Source organism: Schistocerca gregaria, chromosome 1, assembly GCF_023897955.1.
Source record: "Schistocerca gregaria isolate iqSchGreg1 chromosome 1, iqSchGreg1.2, whole genome shotgun sequence".
Taxonomy (NCBI): domain Eukaryota; kingdom Metazoa; phylum Arthropoda; class Insecta; order Orthoptera; family Acrididae; genus Schistocerca; species Schistocerca gregaria.
In genome coordinates this window covers 821,019,796-821,029,594 of record NC_064920.1, presented here as the reverse complement: position 1 = coordinate 821,029,594, position 9,799 = coordinate 821,019,796, and the positions used below count along the sequence as shown (strand labels likewise).

Genomic DNA, 9,799 nt, shown 5'->3' with positions numbered 1-9,799 from the left:
TAGACATTGCAACTAACCTAGGCCTCCTAATTGCTGAGGACTGCTACAGGTTACCTACATCTACGGCTACACGAGCCTCCTCTCCACTCAACTCTGACAGTTGGTCGTATCTATTGCATGTATGCAAAGTAAAACTGTCTGAATACCTCCTCTTCCTAGCTACCTTCTTGCCAACTGCCAGTTCCCATTCCCCACCACCCTTCACCCTCCTCAACCTATTTAGTTCCTCCTTTGTGCATTGTAAGTGCACCTGAAGGGCACAGATCTTACGCCCCTGCTCCTCTATTAACTTGTTTCTACTACAGATTCTACATTCCCAGGAGATAATCTCCCTAAAATGACCACTGGCTTCCCCACTGCATTCCCCCCAATGAAAATACTTTGAAAAATTCCCACACCGTAATCCACTAATCACAAACCTACGACAGAGCCCACACTTTTCACTCATGGTAACATTTTACAGTTACTGAAAAAACTATACGTCTATGTTACCAAAGTCCAGTTACACCAGTAGAACTATTTAAGAACTAACAATAATGGTCTCGAAATTCTCTGCCTACTAAAAAAGCAGCTACTTGTATTAATACTACTACAACACAGCCGATACAAATACCGGCAAAACTTCACAAAATTATTAACTAAAACCAAAAAATTAAAACGAGCACTGTAACACTAAGCGAAGTTAAAAAACTAAATGAAGATTTTACTGAAATATTTCACTGGAAAGAATAATAAACGTCAATTGAAAACTAAAGCATGAAATTTACTAAACGACTTCAACACACTGAAAACTCTATAAAACACAGCGATCGAACGATTACGAAAGTTTATTGAGTCGTTATTTCGCCACAAACGGCACGCAACACCGTTGAAATCTATTAAATTTGATAACTGTATTACAGTGCACAAATAAGTTTGTCAGTACTTAGCTCATATCCGCTACAGCTGCAGTGCACGCCGCAAAATGTGAAGACACATGTGTCAGCCGCATTGGTCTTGAAATCAGTCATGTTTGAAACAGGGTCTCTGTCCAGGATGGGATGGGCAGTTAACTTCCTGCAAATCACCACAGAAACATCAGGAGCCAGACTTTTTTACCATTTGTAGTGAGGAAGCCCACACACTGTGAAATCGAACCAATTTTACCATCGGAAAGCATCTTATTAAATTCTGACTGAGCCACAGACAGTTCATCTGGAGGCAAGCATCTGGGCTTCACAGTGACAGGATGGCCAGGACTAGTGGGAATGAAATGAGTTGAATGGCAGTGGTTACATCTAGGTCTGCTAGTGCACGAAATTCCCATAGAAGCTTCAGGCTTGAGTCATCGTCCGCCATGCTGCCATCGGCCAGAGGAGAGGGGATGATGGCGGGATACTGGTCCCATTTAGGGGCCTCGCAGCAGAGGTCATGTAGGAGGGCGCAGGCTGTTTCCAGTTGTTTGGAAATAGTGGAGATCCACCAACACAAAGAGGTATTGTCCTCAGGTAACAACATAATGGCACTCGATTCCTCCTTGCAGAGAGTTTGGATCTCTAAGATTTGTAAGGTCATTAACTGACAACTCTCCTGTAACTTGGCAACAACAACAGATGTCGGGTTCTTCTCGCGTAATGCATTTGTATGCATTCCACATGGAGGCAGATGCAATAGCGATCGCTGCTGGCTAGAAAACGGAAGTTGCAGAAATATTCGTGCAATGTTACTCGCTGGCACTACACAATACGCGACCATAGGCAGTAGAGTGAACAGGAAAGCGTGGCATTCTAACTAGACACTGACTCACTAAATCAGGCATTACAGAGAAACAACGTAAGAAATCAGCACCCAAGATAGCACTGCTAACATGGCGCATGTAGGGGGGAGCCAGATTTATCCTTCCAAATGTAGCAATCAGCAAGTTGTTGGTCGCTTTGAGAATAGGTACTGGCCTGGCGGAAGAGTGTACAGCTTGTGATTTTGGGTACACACCTATCTCTAACCCGGTGTCAATTAGGAAAAGGTCACCCGTTGAGCTATATGTTGCAAAAAGTATAGCTGAACCTGTCACTGCAGAAACCGTGTCTTTTCACATTGGCTATGGTTATTCACCTGCTCGAGTTGAGTGCATGAGCCTACTGGCACTCCTCTTTGGATTTTGTGTAGGCACATGGGTTGGGACATCTTCTTGCAACCTTACTGAGACGCCGGTGAAACCAACATCATTGCGCCCTCAATTTTTGTGCGCAAACGCGTGAGCTGCATCTTCCTGCTTCTGCGAGACAGCGGCATCGTAATGAACGATGTGGGGGCCATCCGAAGCAACTGCCGCTGCTATGCGTAATTCAGAGCTGCCTCTGATGCCATTGCACTCATATTAACGTCTGTACAAATAATAGCAATACCATCGGATCTGCGTGGGAGTTCATAGGCAGATCTGTGAAGGCTGATAAAACAGCCTGAACATGCTGAGGCAAACGACGGAACCAAAACAATTTGAGAGATAGTACTGACAGTAGGCCAGGCATCGTGTTGTCCATGTGAGTGTTCTTTACTTGCATTCGCCGTAGGCGTTAGAATCTTCCTGTTGAGCTTGAGGTTCTTCTTTCACAGAATTGGAATTACGGGAGTCCACATTACGAACGGTTTGTGGCAATACACTTGCAGAAGATAATCGTCCACTTCCGGATCTCCACTGTGGGAAATTTATCATTTCCTCTTCAATAAAACGATGGACTCTGGGTGTGAATGCACTGTACACTTTATTTTTACAATAGATACACATTAACTGAACACATGGATAAACTTCATCGTACAACGCAAACATAGAGCCAAACCTGACTATGTAAGAACGAAGATAGAAAGATCCTTCGACCTTCATGCACACACTATTTCAACAAGTCGATCTTATTGTCCGACGTCGCCACAAAAGAAAGAATAGCAGTAGTTTCCAGAATTCCAATGAATGAACAGAATGAAGATTTAATTAGCAGCTGTTTTAATTCATTTGTTAGAATAGCTACCAGAATCACCACGATACCTCAACAACGGAGACATCAGTTGGTGCCTTCGAGAAAGCCGAAGTATATCCTTGAAAGGATACTTATCACTCCTAATGTATATGTAAATAAGGCCATTGTCGTCTGCTTTGTTATTGTTTTGCACATCACTGTTCTGAGCGCTTTCTATTGTGTAATACGTTATCAAAATGAGTGATGAGGTAGTTCCTGTCCGACCTCGTGAGCCACCTACAACGCCTACAGATGGGCCTACTGTTATATGTAAATTTTTGCTTCGCAGCGATGCTCGCAAAATTATATTGTGTGTAACTATGTTGCGAAACGGAAAGTGAGCAGATAAAATTGCACCACCCCATCTACATGAGGGATGCTACATACACAACATAAAGCATGCGTAGCATCGGGATGTCGAATCACCAAGAACGCCTGGCAAGAAAAGGTGAGTTTCCATTCCAGATATTTCACTCGAGATCACTGAAGGAATTTTCTCTTTCGTTCGAGTTACTTTATAATGTACCTTTCATTACTGCCATTCTGTTTTTTAATCCTTTTATGGAAGCGTGCTCGTTGTTTGTTATTTCGAAACACATAGAACAGTCTAGTCGCACATTCTGTCAAATACATGCAATGTAGGACGCATTTTCTATACAATTTTCTCTCTCTTTTTACTTAGGAAAAGAAGAAGAGAACTCGAAGTAACGCTGTATGACTTAACGCAACATGTGATTCGGAACAGAATTTTACTGTCTTGCAGTTCTATCCGACAATATAGGCTGGAAATTGAGTATTGTCTCTCTGAGAAAAGTACTAATGTCTATGGGCTTCATATGGTGTAACGTTGAAAACAAAACGAATGTGTTGTTAGAGTGTCTAGACATTCCACATGGGCTATCTCTTTTCATTGTGCGGATGAAGAATATTAGGGAAACTGGCAGAGAATTATTGTATCTTGGTGAGTCGTGGATAAACAATAACCCAGTATGCAGTAAATTCTGTCACAGAAAACAGGGTTGCGTGAAGAGTCATGTCACAACACGGCGGAGTGCATCAAAAACCCTGGTAGTTGGGAGTATACCATCCAAGAGTGATTCGTTGCGCGCGCAAATTCAAGCGGCTCGCCTGAGGCTAACTTCCATACTACTTAACTCGGAATCGGTCCAACGTATCGCTTTTTTTTTAACAACTATTTCTCAGTACATCCTACCCAGTAACAGCCTTACAAGCTTTTCGGACTATATCTGAGCACACTATATACACGTTACAAGAGGCACTGTGCCGTCACCCCTTTCAAAGTGATACTTTGGCTTTCTGTTGACATAGTATCATTGTGACTGCGGTAGCCATTCTGTCAGGGGAGTTAACGCAGCAGCTTATTATACATTCAGCTGGTTCAGTCACTGCAAATTTGGAAACTATTGCTATCTCTTCAGGGATTTTCTCTGCCTCGTGATGACTGGGTGTTGCGTGATGTCCTTAGGTTAGTTAGGTTTAAGTAGTTCTATGTTCTAGGGGGCTGATGACCATAGATGTTAAGTCCCACAGTGCTCAGAGCCAACTAAAGTTTTTGCTATCTCTTCTTTCTCTGAAAGGCAGAACCTGCCCGCTTCATGTTTCTTATTCGCATACCGGTATGTATTACAAAAAGTACTTCTGTATTATTGTATGAGGTATCAGACAATTTATACTTTCCGTACATACCCTCTCCTTCTTTAAAGAAATACTGGATAATGTAATTCTAGAAACAATAAATTTCAAACAGAATACAACAGCACTAGTGCTGAGAGCCGCCCAGTGCTAAAAAAAAAACCATAAAAATCTCAAAATAAGGGTAGGTATACCCCTATAACAACAGTACAATAACGTACGTTTAAACGTAACATACATTGTTAACAGCGAATGGACTCTGTAGTCATATACTGCGAAAAGACCATACAAGTTCTGTTTTAGTTAATATCTCTGTACGCTTAACGTTTCGCACTGCTTCTAGTAAGTAGTGAAAACAAACTTGTGTGCAAGAATTTCAGTCACGTAAATGTTCGTAAGACGATAACCTGCGAGCGGAAAAAATGCTGAATTGGTAGCACATTGAACGTATCGAACATTCCTATGATACGCCACGGCTTGGTCGCTGTGATAGTACCGTTTACTTTCCGTGGAGATTTTTAAATGTCGCAATATCATGAAGTCTGGAGAGTTCTGTAAAAGACGTCGTACACCCACTTCTAGAATCATTTTCATCATTTTACTTTTCTTTTCCCTTAATTCCGAGTATTTAATGTTACTTTCTTCACTATGCTGATGCAATTTGATCTATGGATACGTATCTGAGTAAACTCCGTGAAAGTTCCATGACAACCCAAAAATTTTATTTATGTTTCCGGTGTCTTTGAAATTAATCTCATACGTAAGGATTTCGTAAAATAATGTAGTCGGGCAGGTTTGTTTACAGTTATGAAGCCCTCTTTATAATCATAAAATGTAAGTAACCGTTTCTTCGTCCTCTTTGCATCAAAATAATCTATATATGCTAATCAAAATAATTAATAATAAATCTGGAATATCTGTCATCTGTTAGTATCAGTTTAAGCGTTTGTTGTACCACATTTATACTACAGTACTACGTTTATACTATAGTCTGTGCTGTGATTCCTGCCAGTAATCAACTGCGCTGTTACTGTCAAATTAAAAGTTACTTTGTGCAAAGGTAGGCCTATGTTTTCATCACTCAGAATACACCACCAGACTCGATATATATCTTGATTATCCTAGTTTTCGGAATAATCTCTGCATACTGTGGCTAATATATGAAAGTTGTTAAAAACTCGTGCAACAATCATTATGGTGCAGAAATTAACATGTTATACTGTATTGGATACTCCGGCTCTTAGAAGCCGTGTTTGTGTTCGTATTGTACAGTCAATATTCAAGATATTCCGCCGTTTCCCCCGTCACTTCTATACAGCCTTATTGATATCTATAGGGAAGTCAAATAAAATCGAAAATGTATATGGAATACGAACTCCTTGCTTTTGAAGTGCCGAATAACAACAGAAGTTTCAGCTGATTTTGCAAAAGATTAAATATTTTCGATACTTCAAATTTGGCGAACTTGCGGTGGTAACTTTTCTTGTCGAGCGTGTGCAAGATCGGATTAAAGTCTTGCAGTGTCCGTACACTGATGAACAAGTACCGGTACTCATTTTTATGTATTATTTTACTTCTCAGTAATATGCGAGGGTAATTTAAGCATTGGTAACGGCATTGCCACAGTGGATATACCGGTTCCCGTCATATCACCAAAGTTGAGCGCTGTCGGGCGTGGCCGGCATTTGGATGGGTGACCATCTGGGCCGCCATGTGCTGTTGCCATTTTTCGGGGTGCACTCAGCCTCGTGATGCCAATTGAGGAGCTACTCGACTGAATAGTAGCGGCTCCGGTCAAAGAAAACCATCATAACGACAGGGGGAGCGGTGTGCTGACCACACGCCCCTCCTATCCGCTTCCTCAACCGAGGATGACACGGCGGTCGGATGGTCCCGATGGGCCATTTGTGGCTTGAAGACGGAGCGCAATTTAAGCATTGACGGATGCTAAGCTCATAGATTTTTGGAACGTCATGTGCCCTACATAATACAGCTCGAAGACACTAAGACTGCAGTTCACAGTTAACTTTTATCAGCTACGCCATTTACATAGCAACGATAGAACTACTGTTAAGAGAAGTAAACAGTTAGATATCGCCCAGTGTTCTGTATCACTTCCCAGTAATAAATCAGCTGAGGTAGTTACGCAGTAACATTGCGGAAGCAGCGAGTGTGGTTTCGATTCGATCCTAGGTCGTCGCGTCAATCTTGCTGGACAGTCTCAACATGCTGATCAGGCATTTGTCTGTTAAGGCACTGGAAGGCTAGATGCGCGTTTCCGCCTTACAATTTACGCAAACAGAAAGAACACCAAAAACAGGTCTATAGTAAAAATGTAAATGTCGTGTGACTAGGGTAGACCGTGCGCTGGGAGCAAGTCTTTCGATTGGACGCCACTTCGGCGACTTGCGCGTCGATGGGGATGAAATGATGATGATTAGGACAACACAACACCCAATCCCCGAGCGGAGAAAATCACCGACCCATCCAGGAATCGAACGCGGACCCTTAGGATTGACATTCTGTCGCGCTGACCACATTTTTTTTTCATTTTGTTCGATATAGTTCGTTGCGTTTGGTCTGGGCGGACGTCATTGATCGTTAATTCCTTGACTGAGGTTTTTTTTTTTTTTTTTTTTTTTTTTTTTTTTTTTTTTTTTTTTTTTTTACGGGGAGCACACAGCCCTCTGATCGAACACGCTGAGCTACCGTGTCGGCTTACCACTCATCTACCGGGGGCGGACAAGGTCCATAGTTTGAAACGAAATACACAGACGACAGATTCCAACAATCATACATCTACCTGTAGCTTTATCCATTAGTCACCTTGTTTCCACGAAACGCTCACAAATGGGCATGTACTCAAACACATAAAAACAGAAGAATATGTCGGATTTTCACCTCTACAATTTGTGTAATGTCTCTCAACGCTCTTATAAGCAATTTGCCCCTCCCTGACGCCATGGCATTTGTGCCACCGTTCCTCTAAATCCCATCTTAAAATATGTATTTAAAATTTTACAGCCAATAACTAAACAGTGTTCCGCCTCATACTTTTGACATAAGGTGTTAAGTGGGTAATTGTGACAGTAACTCCTCTATAATCGTATCTCACTCTGAATCAACACTATGACTTTTCAGGCTCACTCAGTGCAATTTCCGGGAAGATAAAGAGAAAACTTCGGAAACATGTTTCATTTCAATATACCGTACATTTCGATCCCACCAGTGATATTAAAAGGTCTATAGAGTTGTGTGCGATGTAGTATAGTGCTCCAAAAAATGACTTTATACGGCATACGGTGCAACTGTGGCATGTCATAGTCTGGACAGTTTTTTTTAAGAACTATCGAAGAAAAATGTATAGAATACAGATGTTACACTCAAGCAGCTAACGAAATTATATGTCGGCCAACGCAGCCTGGTCTGTGAGAGTGATATCGAATACGAAGAAATTTGTAGACTACATGTGACATGCAGTGAATTTCTGCGACAGAACAGTTAATGGGGCACTTGAGATGAGGGTGATGGATAAGGTTAATGTAATCAAGAGGGACAGAGGCTTTAGCTAAAAGTAAAGAAGGGAATCTAGCACTCAGTTTGCCTAAATCACGTCAGAAAACAACTCAAGGCTCTCTCGTAGCTCAGAGATAACGTCCTGTTAAGATGTTTATAGTTAAAGGTCTTACGACGTTTTGATAACTTGTGACTTTTTTAAACGTTTTTCGCATAGCCGTTCTCTTGGTTGGGAATGTACAATACTGGCCATTAAAATTGGTACACCAAGAAGAAATGCAGATGATAAACGGGTATTCATTGGACAAATAAACTGTACTAGAACTGACATGTGATTACATTTTCACGCAATTTGGGTGCATAGATGCTTAGAAATCAGTACCCAGAACAACCACCTCTGGCCATAATAACGGCCTTGATACGCCTGGAATTGAGTCAAACAGAGTTTGGATGCCGTGTACAGGTACAGCTGCCCATGCAGCTTCAACATGATACCACAGTTCAAGAGTAGTGACTGACGTATTGTGACGAGCCAGTTGCTCGGCCACCATTGACCAGACGTTTTCAATTGGTGAGAGATCTGGAGAATGTGGTGGCCAGGGCAGCAGTCGAACATTTTCTGTATCCAGAAAGGCCCTTACAGGACCTGCAACATGCGGTCGTGCATTATCCTGCTGAAATGTCGGGTTTCGCAGGGATCGAATGAAGAGTAGAGCCACAGGTCGTAACACATCTGAAATGTAACATCCACTGTTCAAAGTGCCGTCAGTGCGAACAAGAGGTGACCGAGACGTGTAACCAACGGCACCCGATACCATCAAGCCGGGTGATACGCCAGGATGGCGATGACGAATACACGCTTCCAATGTGCGTTGACCGCGATGTCGCCAAACACGGATGCGACCATCATGATGCTGTAAACAGAACCTGGATTCATCCGAAAAAATGACCTTTTTGCCATTCGTGGACCCAGGTTCGTCGTCGAGTACATCATCGCAGGCGCTCCTGTCTGTGATGCAGCGTCAAGGGTAACCGCAGCCATGGTCTCCAAGCTGATAGTCCATGCTGCTGCATACGTCGTCGAACTGTTCGTGCAGATGGTTGTTGTTTTGCAAACGTCCCCATCTGTTGACTCATAGACCGAGACGTGTCTGCACGATCCGTTACAGCCGAGGGAATAAGATGCCTGTCATCTCGACTGCTAGTGGTACGAGGCCATTGGCATCCAGTACAGCGTTCCGTATTACTCTCCTGAAACCACAGATTCCATATTCTGCTAACAGTCATTGGATCTCGACCAGCGCGAGCAGCAATGTCGCGATACGATAAACCGCAATCGCGATAGACTACAATCCGACCTTTAAAGTCGGAAACGTGATGGTACGCATTTCTCGTCCTTACACGAAGCATCACAACGACGTTTCACCAGGCAACGCCGTTTAACTGCTGTTTGTGTATGAGAAATCGGTTGGAAACTTTCCTCATGTCAGCACGTTGTAGATGTCGCCACCAGCGCCAACCTTGTGTGAATGCTCTGAAAAGCTAATCATTTGCATATCACAGCATCTTCTTCCTGACGGTTAAATTCCGCGTCTGTAGTACGTCATCTTCGTGGTGTAGCAATTTTAATGGCCAGTATT

General features: G+C 42.6%; 1 protein-coding gene across 7 annotated transcripts in view; it reads left to right on the top strand.

Moving 5' to 3' along the window:
• The first annotated feature begins 4,940 nt into the window (after positions 1 to 4,940).
• LOC126270992 (uncharacterized) overlaps positions 4,941 to 9,799 on the top strand; it is an 83,657-nt gene continuing 78,798 nt past the window's right edge. For 2 of the 7 annotated variants that reach the window (XM_049974122.1, XM_049974117.1), the window contains exon 1: positions 5,330 to 5,477. The gene's annotated coding sequence lies outside the window, so the exon portion shown is untranslated. Of the gene's footprint in view, positions 5,478 to 9,799 lie in introns of all 7 variants that reach the window. The other 5 variants (XM_049974118.1, XM_049974115.1, XM_049974120.1 and 2 more) reach the window with 5 other exon arrangements.